We start from the raw sequence: 19,423 nt of genomic DNA, 5'->3' as shown, positions 1-19,423 counted from the left end.
CACCAGCACAAACTGACTGTGAAAGTTGTACAGCTCCCAAGGAGGGCAGACTCCTCAATTCCTACTTTTGTTGTGGCCATGGAGGATAACGGACAAGGAAGAATCTTTTGTCCAATGCAAACAAGAGTGCTAGATAACGTTGGACAAGGGAGTTCCTTCCAAGGAACAGAATCAAAATCTAACAAATACCTTCCACATCTCAAATAGAGGGTCTTCGCTGTGCCTTCCACTAGAAAGCATTAATGTTGTGGACCAGAGACAACTGTGTCTTTCCCAATATTCCATTTGGGTAATGGAACTTTCTAGTGTGTTATTTTGTCTCTGTTTTGCCATTGTATATGGGACTTGTGTAAAACCATGGGTGTGAGGTGAGAAGGGTAAATAGTTTGTTTTAGTTTTGCTTTTTAGCTCACAGATCACAAGAAAACATGGACCCACATCTAGATTTATAAAAGAGGATGCTACATAACAATGAGATCCTGAACTTGGAGCTAGATGCTACCTTAGGTTTTCTCCTTTGGGAGGTGTATGGGCATAATTTCTTGTCCCTGTTTATATAATACTGAGATCAGGCATATTTTCTTGCCCCTATGTTAAAACAGTATTGAGACCAAAGCAAAATTAACTTAGCTACTTGCTCTGGGACATAGCTGTTCCTAAAATAGAAGATTGGGAAACAGCTATTAATATATATAGATATATAGATATACATGCAGATGTAGACATAGAGTTACAGACATAGATATAGCTAATAAGTAACCAGAAGAGCAGAATGTGGCAGAGCCTAGCCAACTGTTCACCAGACATTTTCTTCTTCTTCCTGAGCTCACAGCAAGGTTATGTTTTCCATCCTCTCCTGAGGTTGGATGTGGCATTCCCCTGAGTCCTAGCCAATAGAACATAAGCAGAATTTATGTGTTTCTGTGCCCTTATACACTTCCTACCAATGATCCTCCATGCTCTCTTCCCCTACATGGCTTAAAGTGGACAACCACAGTGACCTTGGAAATCATTTGGTAAGAATGGTAGAAGCACAAGATGCAAGGAGACTCAGACCCAGAATCACTATATGGAGGAAAGCCATCTACAGACCAGAAATGTAAATTGGATGGTTTTGTAACCCAGAAATAAACATTTATTCTAAGTCTCTGAAACTTTGGAAAATGCTTGTTACAACAGCTAACACCACCCTAATTAATAGATTAGTTAATTGCCTTTTGGAGCAGATTTAGACTCAAACACACACCTGGCTTGGTAAACAGAACAAAAGCAGGGTTTCCCCCCTACACTACCCTCCACCACACCCCCTACATGCACAAGTATACAGAGAGGCCCTCTACTACCTTCATTCACCCTCCCTCTTCAGATAGACTATTGTAGCCTTCAAGGCAGGAAATGTGTGTTAGATTTCTTCTGTGTCTGCCCAGTAAAGCACAAGATGGACACTCAACAATATCCATTGAATTCAACTTAATTTCTCAGTGCTTACATTCAAAAACTGATTCTCCTTAGTAGCTTGAGGCCTCTGAAACTTCTTTCCAGCAAAGACTATGCTTTACTGAAGTTCTTCTACTTTGGGGGAAAGCATGAATTCAAATAAATTTCCAGTGGAGAAGAAAGAAAACACTACCAGGAAAACAAGGTTTTCAAGTGACAGGTCAGTACTAAGCTGTCAAAATCTTCCAAGCAGTTAAGAAAATCCTTAACTCTCATAAATTCTATAAATAGGTGTTAGTCTCAGGTCAGGATATTCTGTTCATGCTGCCCTGGAAGTGGATATGTGAGAGGAATTTCTGTTTGTGACTGTAGGAAATTCTATATAAAAAATGAGTCAAAAATCAATAGATACAGTCATTGAAATGTAGTTCAAAAGCTACTTTATGTAGTTCAAAAGATCCTTTATTTTTTAACATAGCATTTGCCATTACCTCCTAAGTACATAGTCTGTGAAAACTGGCACATTAAAAGGTACTAAGCAGAATCTAAAATTTATACCAGGTTCTGAACTAGTCTTAATAATAAGAAAATTTAGCAAAAACACATCTGTAATTAGCAAGTGCCAACTAAAGAATGTCACTGGCCATCTGGTTCTACAAGAATAAAGTCACTAGTCACTTCAGCCGCTGACCTTCAACACACACTGGAAAGAGTTCTGGGCAGAGACCAGGAATGAGGCTTTCTGTGCTCTGGGAAAAACTGGCAGAGCAGGCTTTCAGATGGTTAGATATTTTCAGGAGAAAATTTTATGAACCCAATTTCTTGCATATTCTCACACCTAGAAAAGCACTAAAATCATTAGTGGAAACATCTGCTCCTCGTGGCTAGCACCAACCTTCTATTGAGATGTGTGCTTGATAACATGTACCCCTTTCACCAAAATCATATGTATACTGACCTCCCCCTGCCACCTCTTCAGGGCAGTTCCTCAGAACTATCTGAGAGTCTGTCTGCTAAGCTATAGTCCTCAGTAAAACCCAAATAAAACTGAACTCACAGCTCTCAGGTCATGCTTTTTTTTTTTTTTTTTAGTTGTCACTAGCCACTTCCATAAAGTATAATGCCTCTAGAGCCAGCCAGAACACTTTCCCTTTTTTTGTAGTCTACCAGCAACCCAAGATCCAAGAAAACAAAACTATTTTAGTCACAGTATTTCATCCTACTTCTTTGTGTATCAACCAGGGAATCGAAGCAAACCACGCCTCACGTCAGCATTCTGAGGAAGGCAACCCAGGAGTATCAGAGACTTTCTGTGCCTTTAACTTTATCACATTAGCCAAGAATAATTAGCAATGGTCTGAAAGGAATCAGATTTATTTTTTTAAGGCAACAATTTACACTTCAGCATTTATGCAAATTTGGGTAATTTAAATGTATGAGATGATTAAGAAAGAATCTTCTCTTTAATTCTCCAAGAGTGTGTATGTTCTTTTCTCCTTATGCAAATTTCCAGGATAGTCTGTTCTTTGATTCTTTTCTTAGATCCTCGCACTGCTTAAAATAAAGCATTGTAAATGTACACAGTAGAATCGGAATCTTGCCTATGGCTTCTTATGAGCCTATGTAAACACTTGGCAAGAGTGGTATTTTAACTATTTTTGAATTGTAACATGCTTACTTGGAAAATGGTGGTGGAGGAAAATATAAAGGCAGATATCTATGGAAACTCTTCAGGATGATTTGTCAAGTCTGATAAAGGTAGTGCCCACATCTAAACCCTTAATTGCCTTACTGCTCTGTGACCTTGCATCAATTAACATTTAATTTGACTTTTTAACAACCTCACTTATCACTAGATTTTTCATGCCTGTGAAGCTAACAAATGTTAGCTTTTCAAAGCTGATAGTTTATGACTACTTATAGCCAACACAGTTTCAGGGTAATGCAATAAGTGATTAATGGACCACAGGGATTATGCAGCCACAGGGCTTGCTATTTAAAAAAAGAGATGGACCACAATCCTGGCGAATGCCTCTTTGGAAAAAAAATATATTTGAAAACCATGTAAACCAATGTCAAGAGGGAAAACTTCAACCTAATTCTATTAACAGTGCTTCTAATTGTGCACTTCAGAAGTGATTTAAGGCCCTTGTTCATAAAAATTCTTCCACTACATAACATATGTGGTATTGGAAATGAAATGAAAAAATGTGTCAAGGAGAAGTTCGATTTAATAGCATGAAGAAAGCAATAATTTTAGACTCAAATTAATAAAACAGTATCACTATTTTTCTACAGGAGAAAGCAATAGATTTGAAAGTAAATATATATATTGGTGTTTAGAAAACATACTGAGATATTAACTGCATTAAACTTAAAAAAAAACAATTCTAGTCTTGAATGAGTCAATGCCTAAGAGGAGTCACTAAGCTGTCTTTTCAAGGATGCTCATAGCATTTTACAGTTCAAAAGGAAATTCCTTGAATAGAGAACCAGTGTTAAAAAGAAGATTCACATAGGTATTTGGATATCACCCAGATATATAAAAATATATGATATATAAATATTTGTGATATTTATAATATATATTTATATATATGTATGTATAAGTATATTAATAGCATTACTTTACAAGAAATCAATGAACCTTGATACCACCGCATGTTCAAGTTCTTCCTATCCTTCACGATCCATCCAATAAATATTAGGTTTTCAGCACCTTTTCACTACCCCTCTCTCCAGAATTTCCAGAGCCCTTTATCTGTTCTCTCCTTGTACATTTTAATGTCTATCATAATTTTTTCTGTAAAAGTTTTCTCTCCACTATTGGATTGTGAGCTCCTTTCTTCCAGGGCCAACAAGAGTAATTGCTTTATATAGAGCACCTGATCAGTACATTTTTATTAAATGAAAGGAGAAATATATATGATATATTTGAAATATATGTATGAAATATAGATAACTGGATATATAACTGAACAAACAGCTTAAATGAGAGTATTAAAGCTCAAAAAAATGCATATATCAAGGGAAAAAACTGCAACAAATTTCAAGAAATATGGTTTGATTTAAATGGTCTGAAAACATTTGTTTTAACAGTATATAACATATGTATCCTATAAAACATTTCTCATTGTCATTCAAAAAGATGAAAGAAACAAAAGCAGCTGTTTTCAAATTAGGCATGTGTGGAATGTCTATTACCAGCCAGGCACTGTGCTGAGTGTCAAAAGATCTAAAGATACATAAGACAAACTCCCCACCACCAAGAAGTATCGTTTAATTAGAAACAGAGACATCAATTTGTATAACTGATCAAGCTCCACTTCCAGTGGGTCCTCCCCCAAAGACAAACTTCAGCTTGGGAAAACTAGGGAAGATGTCAACCACAGATAGAACAGTGTGAAATTTCTAACAAGCCATATTGCAAATACAGAAAAACGTAAAGGAAGCAATAATCTTGAATAAAAAGACAGCTTGGTATAGTGCTTAACAGCCCAAGTGTTGGTATCAAATGACCTGGGTTCAAATTCTACCTCTCCTACTCCTCAACAATGTTATCCTAAGCCTCCTATTTCTCATCTTTAAAATGGTATCATTAAAATACTAATCAACTATTCAGCTAGGAAGCTGTTAGGATTAACTATAATAGTAAATACTTTCCATAATGCTTCCCAAATAGTAAATCCTTATATAGTAATAGGTGAAATTATTATAATTGATTAGTATATTATTATTATAATTTCTTTGGGGAAAAGAATCTCTTCCAAAGAATAGAACTTCCCAAAAGAACACTAAAATTGCTCCCAATCAGAGGAGTAGTGGCCTAGAAAAGGAGTAGACTAGGGAGTGATGGGGACTGTGACAAACAGGAGCACAGGTCACATCTCAAAGACAGGCTCAACTTAGTTCAAGCCAGTTGTTTCCATTCAGTAACACAGGCCCAGATTTTCTAGAGCTTCATATTTTCTAAAAAAAAAAAATTGAAATCATTAACTTCATATGAAATTTCCCAATTGTTACAATAGTGGGTAGTTTGTGACCTCTGCTCTGAAGGAAAACTGACTATGCTGTGATGGGGTCCAGGACATACTACTCCAAAATACAGCATCTTGGCATTTTGAATATTTTAAGGTGAAGGAGTTTGAGAAAACAGAAAAAGCAGGAAGGTCTCTTTGAATTTCCCCCCCTCTTCTCCCCTGAAGCAGGTCATAAGACTTTCATGTGAGAGCTGCCCTCTCTATACCTGGAGGGAAGGAACATCCTTATCTCTAAGATGGAGGGATGCCAAGAATAATCCAAATGAACAGGACTTGCTCAGTTTCCCCCAGTTTACTGCACTTACCTCGTACTCTTTGTCTTATCGTAATTCACCACAACTTTCCACTCTTCATCAAACCTGGCATAAAAACACTCAGGTCCAACCATTTCTTCAGGTCTTCATTTCCTTATGAAGGTTCCCATGTTGTGTAAAACTTACACTAAATAATTTGTATGCTTTTCTCTTGTTAATCCATCTTTGTCAGTTTAATTTTTAGACCTAGCCAGGGACTCTTGGAGGATCAAGGAAAACTTTCTCCTCCCCTACACCTGAAAGAATTTCCCTGTCCCTCACACTCAAGAGAATTTGCTTTCACTCTCAGAAGAATAGAATTCTCACTGGGGCTCTAGAAATATAAACCAGCTACTAGCAGTAAGCAAAATCCTCATCTATGTAAACAAACAACGAAGAATCACCAAACATCTGAGGGAAACAAATAGGTGGTACCAAACACCACAAAGAGAAAAGCTAACTTCTGAGGAAACTTTAAGATTTAAGAAAAATAAAACATTCAATAAGTATAATGAATATATTCATAGATTTTGGAGTCTTACAAAGAAGAAAAGGGAGGAGTAATTGGAGAAGGAGAAGGAAGAGGAAAAATAAGGAGAAGAAGGAAAAGGAGAAGAGGTTCCTATGATAAAGAAGCAGTGATTAAAACAAAGAATGAAATAATGCCACTTGCAGCAATATAGATGGACCTAGAGATTAGCATACTAAGTTAGTCAGACAGAGAGAGACAAATATTATATGATTTCTCTCACATGTGGAATCTAAAAAATAATGCAAAGGAACTTATTTATGAAACAGAAATAGACTCACGTATATAGAAAACAAACTTATGGAGAGGGACCTTCAAGATGATGGAGGAGTAAGACGTGGAGATCATCTTCCTCCCCACAAATACATCAAAAACACATCTACATGTGGAACAGCTTCTACAGAACACCTACTGAATGCTGGCAGAAGACCTTAGACTTCCCAGGTCAAGAAGCCCCCCACGTACCTGGGTAGGACAAAAGAAAAAAGAAAACACAGAGACAAAAGAATAGGGACGGGACCTGCACCTCTGGGAGGGAGCTGTGAAGGAGAAAAAGTTTCCACACTCTACAAAACCCCTTCACTGACGAAGACGGAGTGGGCAGGGGGGAAGCTTTGGAGCCACAGAAGAGAGTGCAGCAACAGGGGTGCAGAGGGCAAAGTGGAGAGATTCCTGCACAGAGGATCGGTGTTGACCAGCACTCACTAGCCTGAGAGACTTGTCTGCTCACCTGCCGGGACAGGTAGGGGCTGGGAGCTGAGGCTCCAGCTTCGGAGTTCAGATCCCAGGGAGAGGACTGGGGTTGGCTGCGTGAACACAGCCTGAAGGGGGCTAGTGCACCACAGCTAGCTGGGAGGGAGTCCGGGAAAAAGTCTGGAAATGCCTAAGAGGCAAGAGGCCATTGTTTCGGGGTGCATGAGGAGAGGGGATTCAGAGCACCGCCTAAACGAGCTCCAGAAATGGGCAAGAGCGTGACGATCAGTGAGGACACCAGAGACGGGCATGAGACACTGATGCTGCTGCTGCAGACATGAAGAATCCTGTGTGCAAGCACAGATCACTATCTACACATCCCCTCCTGGGAGCCTGTGCAGCTCACCACTGCCAGGGTCCCGTGATCCAGGGACAACTTCTCCGGGAGAACACACGGCATGTCACAGGCTGTTTCAACATCATGCCAGCCTCTGTTGCCACAGGCTCGCCCTGCATTATGTACCCCTCCCTCCCCCTGACCTGAGTGAGCCAGAGCCTCCTAATCAGCTGCTACTTTAACCTCTCTCCCCATCTGGGCAAAGAACAGATGCCCTCAGGCAACCTACACACAAAGGTGGGGTCAATTCCAAAACTGAACCCCAGGAGTTGTGCAAACAAAGAAGAGAAAGGGAAATTTCTCCCAGTAGCCTCAGGAGCAGTGGATTAAATCTCCAGAACCAACTTGATGTACCCTGCGTCTGTGGAATACCTGCATAGACAACAAATGATCCCAAAATTGAGGTGTTGGACTTTGGGAGCAACTGTAGACTTGGGGTTTGCTTTCTGCATTTGATTTGTTTTTGGTTTTATGTTTATCTTAGTTTAGTATTTAGAGCTTATTACCATTGGTAGACCTGTTTATTGAATTGGTTGTTCTCCTCCTTTTTTTTTAATATTTATATAATTTTTTCCTTTTTCACTTTTTCTGAGTGTGTATGTGTATGCGTCTCTGTGTGATTTTGTCTGTATAGCTTTGCTTTTAACATTTGTCCTATGGTTCTGTGTGTCCATTTTTTTTTTTTTTTTTTAGTATACCTTTTAGTGCTTGTTATCATTGGTGGATTTGTTTTTTGGTTTGGTTGCTCTCTTCATTCTTTCTTTTTTAATTAATTTTTATTTTTTTATTTTTAATATATTTTTAATTTTTTATTTTAATTTTTTTTTTCCTTCTTTCTTTCTTTTATTTTTTTCTCTCTTTTCTTCTGGGCTGAGTGGCTGACAGGGTCTTGGTGCTCTGGGCAACTGTCAGGTTGAGCCTCTGAGATGGGAGAGCCAAATTCAGGACATTGGTCCACCAGAGACCTCCCAGGCCCACGTAATATCAAATGACAAAAGCTTTCCCAGAGATCTCCATCTCAATGCTAAGACCCAGCTCATTCAACGACCAGCAAGCTACAGTGCTGGACACCCTATGCCAAACAACTAGCAAGACAGGAAAACAACCCCACCCACTAGCAAAGATGCTGCCTAAAAGCATAATAAGGTCACAGACCCCCAAAACACACCACTGGATGTGGTCCTGCCCACCAGAAAGACAAGATGCAGCCTCATCCACCAGAACACAGGCAACAATCCACTCCACCAGGAAGCCTACACGGCCCACTGAACCAACATCACCCACTAGGGGAATAAGCCAAAAACAACGGGAACTATGAACCTGCAGACTGTGAAAAGGAGACCCTAAACACAGTAAGTTAAGCAAAATGAAAAGACAGAGAAGCACAGAGCACATGAAGGAGCGAGGTAAATACCCACCAGACCAAACAAATGAAGAGTAAATAGGCAGACTACCTGAAAAAGAATTCAGAGTAATGATAGTAAAGGTGATCCAAAACCTTGGAAATAGAATGGAGAAAATACAAGAAACGTTTAACAAGGACCTAGAAGAACTAAAGAGCAAACAAACAATGATGAACAACAAAATAAATGAAATTAAAAATTCTCTACAAGGAATCAATAGCAAAATAATGGAGGCAGAAGAAAGGATAAGTGACCTGGAAGATAAAATAGTGGAAATAACTACCACAGAGCTGAATAAAGAAAAAAGAATGAAAATAATTGAGGACAGTCTCAGAGACGTTTAGGACAACATTAAATACACCAACATTTGAATTATAGGGGTCCCAAAAGAAGAAGAAAAAAAAGGGGGGACTGAGAAAATATTTGAAGAGATTAGAGCTGAAAAATTCCAGAATATGGGAAAGGAAATAATCAATCAAGTCCAGGAAGAACAGAGAGTCCCATAAAGGAGAATCACACCAAGACACATATTAATCAAACTATCAAAAATTAAATACAGGGTCTCCCTGGTGGCGCAGTGGTTGAGAGTCCGCCTGCCGATGCAGGGGATACGGGTTCGTGCCCCGGTCTGGGAGGATCCCATATGCCGCGGAGCGGCTGGGCCCGTGAGCCATGGCCGCTGGGCCTGTGCGTCCGGAGCCTGTGCTCCGCAACGGGAGAGGCCACAACAGTGAGAGGCCCGCATACCGCAAAAAGAAAAAAAAAAAAATTAAATACAAAGAAAATATATTAAAAGCAGCAAGGGAGGGCCTCCCTGGTGGCGCAGTGGTTGGGAGTCCGCCTGCCGATGCAGGGGATACGGGTTCGTGCCCCGGTCTGGGAGGATCCCATGTGCCGCGGAGCGGCTGGGCCCGTGAGCCGTGGCCGCTGGGCCTGTGCGTCCGGAGCCTGTGCTCCGCAACGGGAGAGGCCACAGCAGTGAGAGGCCCACATACCGCAAAAAGAAAAAAAAAAAAAAAAAAAAAAAAAAGCAGCAAGGGAAAAACAACAAATAACACACAAGTGAATCCCCATAAGGTTAACAGCTGATCTCTCAGCAGAAATTCTGCAAGCCAGAAGAGAAAGGCAGGACATATTTAAAAGGATGAAAGAGAAAAACCTACAACCAAGATTACTCTACCCAGCAAGGATCTCATTCAGATTCGATGGAGAAATCAAAACTCTTACAGACAAGGAAAAGCTAAGAGAATTCAGCACCACCAAACCAGCTATACAACAAATGCTAAAGGAACTTCTCTAGGCAGGAAACACAAGGGAAGGAAAAGACCTACAATAACAAACCCAAAACAATTAAGAAAATAGTAATAGGAACATACATATCAATAATTACCTTAAATGTAAATGGATTAAATGCTCCAACCAAAAGTCATAGACTGGCTGAATGGATACAAAAACAAGTCCCATATATATGCTGTCTACAAGAGACCCACTTCAGACCTTGGGACACATACAGACTGAAAGGGAGGGGATGGAAAAAGATATTCCATGCAAATGGGAAACCAAAAGAAAGCTGGAGTAGCAATTCTCATATCAGACAAAATAGACTTTAAAATAAAGACTATTAGAAGAGACAAAGCAGGACACTACAGAATGATCAAGGGATCCATCCAAGAAGAAGATATAACAATTGTAAACATTTATGAACCCAACATAGGACCACATCAATACATAAGGCAAATGCTAACAGCAATAAAAGGGGAAATCAACCATAACACAATCATAGGAGGGGACTTAACACCCCACTTTCCCCAATGGACAGATCATCCATAATGAAAATAATTAAGGAAACACAAGCTATAAATTATACATTAAAAAAGATGGACTTAATTGATATTTATAGGATATTCCATCCAAAAACATCTTAAGTGCTCACTGAACATTCTCCAGGATAGATCATATCTTGGGTCACAAATCAAGCCTTGGTAAATTTAAGAAAATTGAAATCATATCAAATATCTTTTCGAACCACAACACTATGAGACTAGATATCAGTTACAGGAAAAAATCTGTAAAATATACAAACACATGGAGGCTAAACAATACACCACTTAACAACCCAGAGATCACTGAAGAAATCAAAGAGGAAATCAAAAAAAACCTAGAGACAAATGACAATGAAAAAACGATGAACCAAAACCTATGGGATGCAGCAAAAGCAGTTTTAAGAGGGAAGTTTAGAGCAATACAATCCTACCTCAAGAAACAAGAAACATCGCAAATAAACAACCTAAACTTACACCTAAAGCAATTAAAGAAAGAAGAACCAAAAAACCCCAAAGCTAACACAAGGAAAGAAATCATAAATATCAGATCAGAAATAAATGAAAAAGAAACGAAGGAAACAATAGCAAAGATCAATAAAACTAAAAGCTGGTTTTTTGAGAAGGTAAACAAAATTGATAAAACATTAGCCATACTCACCAAGAAAAAAAGGGAGAAGATTCAAATCAACAGAATTATAACTGAAAAAGGAGAAGTAACAACTGACACGGCAGAAATACAAAGGATCATGAGAGATTACTACAAGGAACTCTATGCCAATAAAATGGACAACCTGGAAGAAATGGACAAATTCTTAGAAAAGCACAACCTTCTGAGACAACCAGGAAAACATTGAAAATATAAACAGACCAATCACAGGCACTGAAATTGAAACTCTGATTACAAAACTTCGAACAAACAAAAGCGTAGGACCAGATGGCTTCACAGGTGAATTTTTTCAAACATTTAGAGAAGAGCTAACACCTATCCTTCTCAAACTCTTCCAAAATACAGCAGAGCGAGGAACACTCCCAAACTCATTCTACAAGACGACCATCACCCTAATACCAAAACCAGACAAAGATGCCACCAAAAAAGAAAACTACAGACCAATATCACTGTGAACATAGATGTAAAAATCCTTAACAAAATACAAGCAAACAGAATCCAACAACACATTAAAAGCATCATACACCATGATCGGGTGGGGTTTATCCCAAGAATGCAAGGATTCTTCAATATACACAAATCAATCATTGTGATACATCATATTAAAAAACTGAAGGAGAAAAACCATATGATCATCTCAATAGATGCAGAAAAAGCTTTTGACAAAATTCAACATCCATTTATGATAAAAACCTCCAGAAAGTAGGCATAGAGGAAACTTACCTCAACATAATAAAGGGCATATATGACAAACCTACAGCCAGCATCCTTCTCAATGGTTAAAAACTGAAACAATTTCCACTAAGATCAGGAACAAGACAAGGTTGCCCACTCTCACCACTCTTATTCAACATAGTTTTGGAAGTTTTAGCCACAGCAATCAGAGAAGAAAAAGAAATAAAAGGAATCCAAATTGAAAATGAAGAAGTAAAGCTGTCATTGTTTGCAGATGATATGATATTATACATAGAGAATCCTAAAGATGTTACCAGAAAACTGCTAGAGCTAAACAATGAATTTGGTAGAGTCAAGGGATACAAAATTAACGCACAGAAATCTCTTGTGTTCCTATACTCTAGTGATGAAAAATCTGAAAGAGAAATTAAGGAAGCACTCTCATTTACCACTGCCAAAAAAGAATAAAATACCTATGAATAAACCTACCTAAGGAGAAAAAAGACCTGTATGCAGACAACTATAAGACACTGATGGAAGAAATTAAAGATGATACAAACAGATGGAGAGATATACCATGTTCTTGGATTGAAAGAATCAACATTGTGAAAATGACTATACTACCCAAAGCGATCTACAGATTCAATCCAATCCCTATCAAATAACCAATGGCCTTTTTCACAGAACTAGAACAAAAAAATTCACAATTTGAATGGAAACACAGAAGACCCCGAATAGCAGAAGCAACCTTGAAAAAGAAAAACATAGATGGAGGAATCAGGCTTCCTGACTTCAGACTATACTACAAAGGTACAGTAATCAAGACAGCATGATACAGCCACAAAAACAGAAATATAGATCAATGGAACAGGATAGAAAACCCGGAGATAAACCCACATCCAAATGGTCAACTTATCTTTGATAAAGGAGGCAAGAATATACAATGGAGAAAAAACAGCCTCTTCAATAATTGGTGTTGGGAAAACTGGACAGCTACATGTGAAAGAATGAAATTAGAACATTCCCTAACACTATACAAAAAAATACACCCAAAATGGATTAAAGAGCTAAATGTAAGGCCAGACACTATAAAACTCTTAGAGGAAAACATAGGCAGAACACTCTATGACATAAATCACAGCATGGTCTTTTTTGACCCACCTCCAAGAAAAATGGAAATAAAAACAAATGGGACCTGAGGAAAGGTTTTGCACAGCAAAGGAAACCATAAACAAGATGAAAAGACAACCCTCAGAATGGGAGAAAATATTTGCAAATGAAGCAACTGACAAAGGGTTAACCTTCAAAATATACAAGCAGCACATGCAGCTCAATATAAAAAAAAAAAAAACCCAATCCAAAAGTGGGCAGATCTAAATAGACATTTCTCCAAAGAAGACATACAGATGGCCAACAAACACATGAAAGGATACTCAACATCACTAATCATTAGAGAAATGCAAATCAAAACTACCATGAAGTATCACCTCACACTGGTCAGAATGGCCATTACCACAAATCTCCAAACAATAAATGCTGGATAGGGTGTTGAGAAAAGGGAACTCTCTTGCACTGTCAGTGAGAATGTAAATTGATACAGCCACTATGAAGAACAGTATGGAGATTCCTTAAAAAACTAAAAATAGAACTACCATATGACCCTGCAATCCCACTACTGGGCATATACCCTGAGAAAACCATAATTCAAAAAGAGTCATGCACCCCAATGTTCATTGCAGCTCTATTTACAATAGCCAGGACATGGAAGCAACCTAAGTGTCCATCAACAGATGAATGGATAAAGAAGGTGTGGCACATATATACAATGGAATATTGCTCAGCCATAAAAGGAAATGAAATTGAGTGATTTGTAGTGATGTGGATGGACCTAGAGACTGTCATACAGAGTGAAATAAGTCAGAAAGAGAAAAACAAATACCGTATGCTAACACATATACATGGAATCTAAAAAAAACAAAAAATGGCTCTGATGAACCTAGGGGCAGGACAGGAATAAAGATGCAGATGTAGAGAATGGACTTGAGGACATAGGGAGTGGGAAGCATAAGCTGAGATGCAGTGAGAGAGTGGCATGGACATATATATACACTATCAAATATAAAATAGATAGCTAGTGGGAAGCAGCTGCATAGCACAGGGAGATCAGCTCGGTGCTTTGTGTCCTTCTAGAGTGTTGGGATAGCAAGAGTGGGAGGGAAATGCAAGAGGGACAGGATATGGGGATATATGTATATGTGTAGCTGATTCACTTTTTTATATAACAGAAACTAACACACCATTTTAAAGCAAGTATACTCCAATAAAGAATCTAAAATAGGGCTTCCCTGGTGGCTCAGTGGTTGGGAGTCCGCCTGCCGATGCAGGGGACGTGGGTTCGTGCCCCGGTCCGGGAGCATCCCACATGCCACGGAGCGGCTGGACCCATGAGCCATGGCCGCTGAGCCTGTGCGTCCGGAGTCTGTGCTCCGCAACGGGAGAGGCTGCAGCACTGAGAGGCATGCGTACCGCAAAAAAAAGAAAAAAAGAAAAAGAATCTAAAATAAAAAAGAAAGAAAGCAAACTTATGGTTAACCAAGATGAAAGGGGGGAGAATAAATTGGGAATTTGGGATTAACAGATACAAACTACTATACAGAAAATAGATAAACAACAAGGACCCACTGTATAGCACAGGGAACTATATTCAATAGCTTGTAATAACCTATAATGGAAAAGAATCTGAAAAAGAATATATATATATATATATATATATATATATATATATATATATATATATATATATATAATCACTTTTTTTATACCTGAAGCATTGTAAACCAACTATTCATAAAAAATAAGCAAATGAATGAATGAATAAAAGAAGCAATGAGAATTCTTAGAAATTATATATCTCTTTTCCAAAGTCAAGAGATCAATAGACTAAATAGTATAAAAGTCTAAGTTGAAGATAAATTATTTCAGCTGAAGAAGAAAACACAAGAATAATCTTCAAATACAATATAAAAGGACAAAAAGTTGGAAAAGTTTAAAGTAATATAATTATCTGGGAAATCCACAATAAGAGTAATAGGGGCTCCAGAAGAAGAAGCCTGAGAGAGGGAGGGAAAGAAATAGTCTAGGGAAGAAAATTTCTCTGACCAAGAAATGATTAAAGACTTCAGATGGAAAGAGCTCTGTAAGTAACTGAGAGAAATTTACCTAGACAAATGAAGGGTAGCAGAATGTGCCACCCCAAAAAAATAACTCTTTGGCATAAGAATTTTTCTGAGCTGATTATTTTGAGAAACAGCAGATGCAGTAGAAGCTCTGAAAACAAAGAAGTTACCGTTTTGTAAGGGAAATTTACATTTATAACAGAAATCTCCATTTGTAGAAGTGTCCCTCTCACTATATCAGAAAAAGAAGGATGACTCCACATCACAAAAGAATCTCATCAATGTAGAAGGTACTAATTTATATCTGCACAGAAAACCTTGTCCTTGTTACCATACTTTTCCTGGTAAATTTCCCATAACTGGCCTACCTCACAGCTTTCTTTCTTTGTTCTTAAGCTGAAGGTAGTTTTAAGCCAACTCGAACAGTTACTCATTTTTCCCAGAGTTCTAATTTAGAGTTCTAAGCCACCTTGAAGAGTTACTCATCTTTTTCCTGGGTATGTCTCATGTATACATAAGGTATACATATTAATAAACTTCTGTTTGTTTTTCTCTCATTAATCTGTCTTTTTTTTACAGGGATCTCAAACAAGAATTCAGAAGGGTAGAGGGAAAATTATTTTTCCTCCCTTACGCATATCCTGGGGAAATTTCTGAATTCCAAGGATAAAAAGAAAATTCTAAAACAATCCATAAAGACCAAACAGTTTCTTCTAAAAATTGACATTATATTTTTAAAGGATACTAAAAGTAAAATAGAATTATGTTATCAAAACACAAGTTTGAGAAAAATTTAAAGATATTTTGAAAGTTTATTGTATATTAGCTCTTCTGAAACAATTCCTTGAGAATTTACTCAATATTGTACTTCACCAAAATAAATAGATACAAGAAAAAGCAAGACATAATTTAAGAATATAGAGAGATCCAAAAATATTAATTATATATTTCCAAACATCTGTTTTTCTAAACACATGGAATGTAAAGTTTCAAATAGATTTGTTAAAATTTTAAGATAAACATCTGGGAAGAAAAAATGTGTCTGGAAGAAGTAGAAAATGAAGAGAAGAAGTAAAGTAAGCACACGAATAGATAAGACAAAAACATATGGTAGTAATAATAAATTCAAAATTATCAGTAAACATAAAATATATGAATAGGTAATATTATTTTTTCTTTTAAATTTTTATTGGAGTATAGTTGATTTACAATGTTGTATTCGTTTCAGGTATACAGCAAAGTGAATCAGTCATACATATACATATATTTACTCTTTTTTAAATTCTATTCTCATAAAGGTCATTAGAGAGTACTGAAAAGAGTTCCCTGTTCTATACAACAGGTTATTATTAGTTATCTATTTTATATATAGTAGTGTGTATATGTCAATCTCAATCTCCCAGTTTATCCTCCCCCCCACCCCTTATCCCCTGGTAACCATAAGTTTGTTTTCTACATCTGTGATGCTACTTCTGTTTTGGAGATAATTTCATTTGTACACCTTTTTTTTAGATTCCACATATAAGCGGTATTATATGATATTTGTCTTTCTGTGTCTGAATTACTTCACTCAGTGTGACAATCTCTAGGTCCATCCATGTTGCTGCAAATGTCATTATTTTGTTCTTTTTTATTGCTGAGTAATATTCCATCATATATATGTATAACATCTTCTTCATCCAATCCTCTGTTGATGGACATTTAGGTTGCTTCCGTGTCCTGGCTTTATAAATAATGCTGCAATGAACATTGGGAGGGCATGTGTCTTATGTAATTATGGTTTTCTCTGGTATATGCCCAGGAGTGGGATTGCTGAGTCATATTTTTAGTTCTATTTTTAGTTTTTTAAGGAATCTCCATACTGTTCTCCATAGTGGCTGTACCAATTTATTTTCCCACCAACAGTGTAGGAGGGTTCCCTTTTCTCCACACCCTCTCCAGCCTTTATTGTTTCTATATATATATATTTTTTGATGATGGCCATTCTGACTGGTGTGAGGTGATACTTCATTGTAGCTTTGATTTGCGCTTCTCTGATAATTAGTGATGTTGAGCATCTTTTCATGTACTTTTTGGTCATCTGTATGTCTTCTTTGGAGAAATGTCTACTTAGACCTTCCACCCAGTGAATAGGTAATATTCTATCATAAATATACAGATTGTCACATTGGATTCAAAACTATTAATCCAGCTGTAGATTGATAACAAGAGATGATAAATAAAAGAAATGACACAGATAGATTGGAAATAATGAGAAGGAAATATATGTATAATTTAAATATATATATGTCTCCAGACAAATGCTCACACCACCCCTCAAAAAGAGAAAAAAGCAGATGTGATAAGATAGAATTCAGTGTCTAGAAATTATTTAAAATTATAGGAGAAACAATCACAAAAAATTTTACAAATACTGTTATGCAACAAAAAAGCTAGCATCAAATGTAAAAAAAAATTCTAGAACTATAAGGATAAATTTACAAATTAATATTCATAGAGGCAAACTTACAACACATCTCCAAAAATGGTCAGATAAAATACATGCAAAATTAGGAGAAAGAGGATTCAAATAAGGTAACTTATAGGCACGATATAAGGTAAAATAAAGAATTTTTTACCCATCAGAGAATGCACATTTTTATATAGGAATAGAGCATTCAAAGATTGTTCACAAAACACTTAAAATTTAGAAAAGTACAAATCATAGAAAACTATAATTTTTACCAAATACAAAACTAGAATCTAAAAACTGAAGAATTGGTCTTCCCTGGTGGCGCAGTGGTTGAGAGTCCGCCTGCCGATGCAGGGGACACGGGTTCATGCCCCGGTCCAGGAAGATCCCACATGCCGTGGAGCGGCTGGGCCCGTGAGCCGTGGCCGCTGAGCCTGCGTGTCCAGAGCCTGTGCTCCTCAGGGGGAGAGGTCACAACAGTGAGAGGCCCACGTACCGCAAAATAAATAAATAAATAAAAATAAATAAAAAAATAAAAACTGAAGAATTGACCGAAATATATAATATTTGTAAATTTTAAAACAAATGACTTTGATCCTCTTCTATTTACATCCTTAAATCACAGGAAATGCTTACACTTTGTAAAAGAAAAATCTATATTGGTAATAATTCTAAATACCAGGGAAACTTAAACAATTTAAATCCTGGGTCTCAGGCCCTGAGCGGTAATATTTTTAAAAGCTTCTCCAGGTAATTCTAAAGTGCAGTGGGTTTTGAGAGTCACTATCCTATGCAATAGCCAGCAGACAATTTGCAATGTGGTACTGAAGCTTTGGGGAAAGACCAGCGAGAGATCACATATTTGGGAGAAAGAAAGTCAGATGTTAAGGGCAGAACTCATCTGGAAATAAGTTACACTTATTTTCCTAAGTGTAACTTTCTTTTTCTTTTTCTTTTTTTTTTTTTTTTACAGTATGCGGGCCTCTCACTTTTTTGGCCTCTCCCATTGCAGAGCACAGGCTCCGGACGTGCAGGCTCAGTGGCCATGGCTCACGGGCCCAGCCACTCCATGGTATGTGGGATCTTCCCAGACCGGGGCACGAAACCATGTCCCCTGTATCGGCAGGCGGACTCTCAACCACTGCGCCACCAGGGAAGCCCCCCTAAGTGTAACTTTAAATGTCTTTAATCATTTCCAGAATGCCACAGGCTTCATCATTTCCTGTTGTTTGCACTGATCCAATTCGTATATTTAATTACCTGCCTGACTTTAGCTATTAAGGGTAGTAAAAATCATGAATATGTAAGATCACTCAGAGAAAAGGAAGAAGGCCAGAGTCCTGCAAGGACTTTGAGTGGATGGGCAGTGGAAAAAGATGCAGGCAGGAAAAAAAAAATCAGAAGGAAATGTAGGAGAGATAAGAGAGGAAACCAAGAGAAGGCTACAATTCAGTACAAAAAATGAGTGTGGATCAGTGCCTATGCATGTAACTGGAAACTTAAATTAAGTTAGTGCTTATTTTATGGTCCTCAGTTTCATCACTGGTTGGAAGAGTTGAAAGGAATACAGTTGATAAAATTGTACTGTATATATATGTATTGCACAACAGGAAAAGGAAGTTTGCAAAGTCATGGATTGAGTCCATGGTTTATCTTTCACCAAATGCTCTACATCTAGCAAGTAAGATCTGTAAGTTTCTACCTCAAAATAAAGTGATTAAACAAGGTGCAGCTTTAATCACAACTTCATCCCTGCCCTCAACTGCAACAACCACCCGCTGGATTAAAGGATAAGAGAACATTCTCTTTTTCATGTTTAATTAATATTGTCTTGCTTA

The sequence above is a fragment of the Mesoplodon bidens genome (genome assembly GCF_964165515.1).
Source record: "Mesoplodon bidens genome assembly, chromosome: 5".
Taxonomy (NCBI): domain Eukaryota; kingdom Metazoa; phylum Chordata; class Mammalia; order Artiodactyla; family Ziphiidae; genus Mesoplodon; species Mesoplodon bidens.
This window is presented reverse-complemented; position numbering follows the sequence as displayed.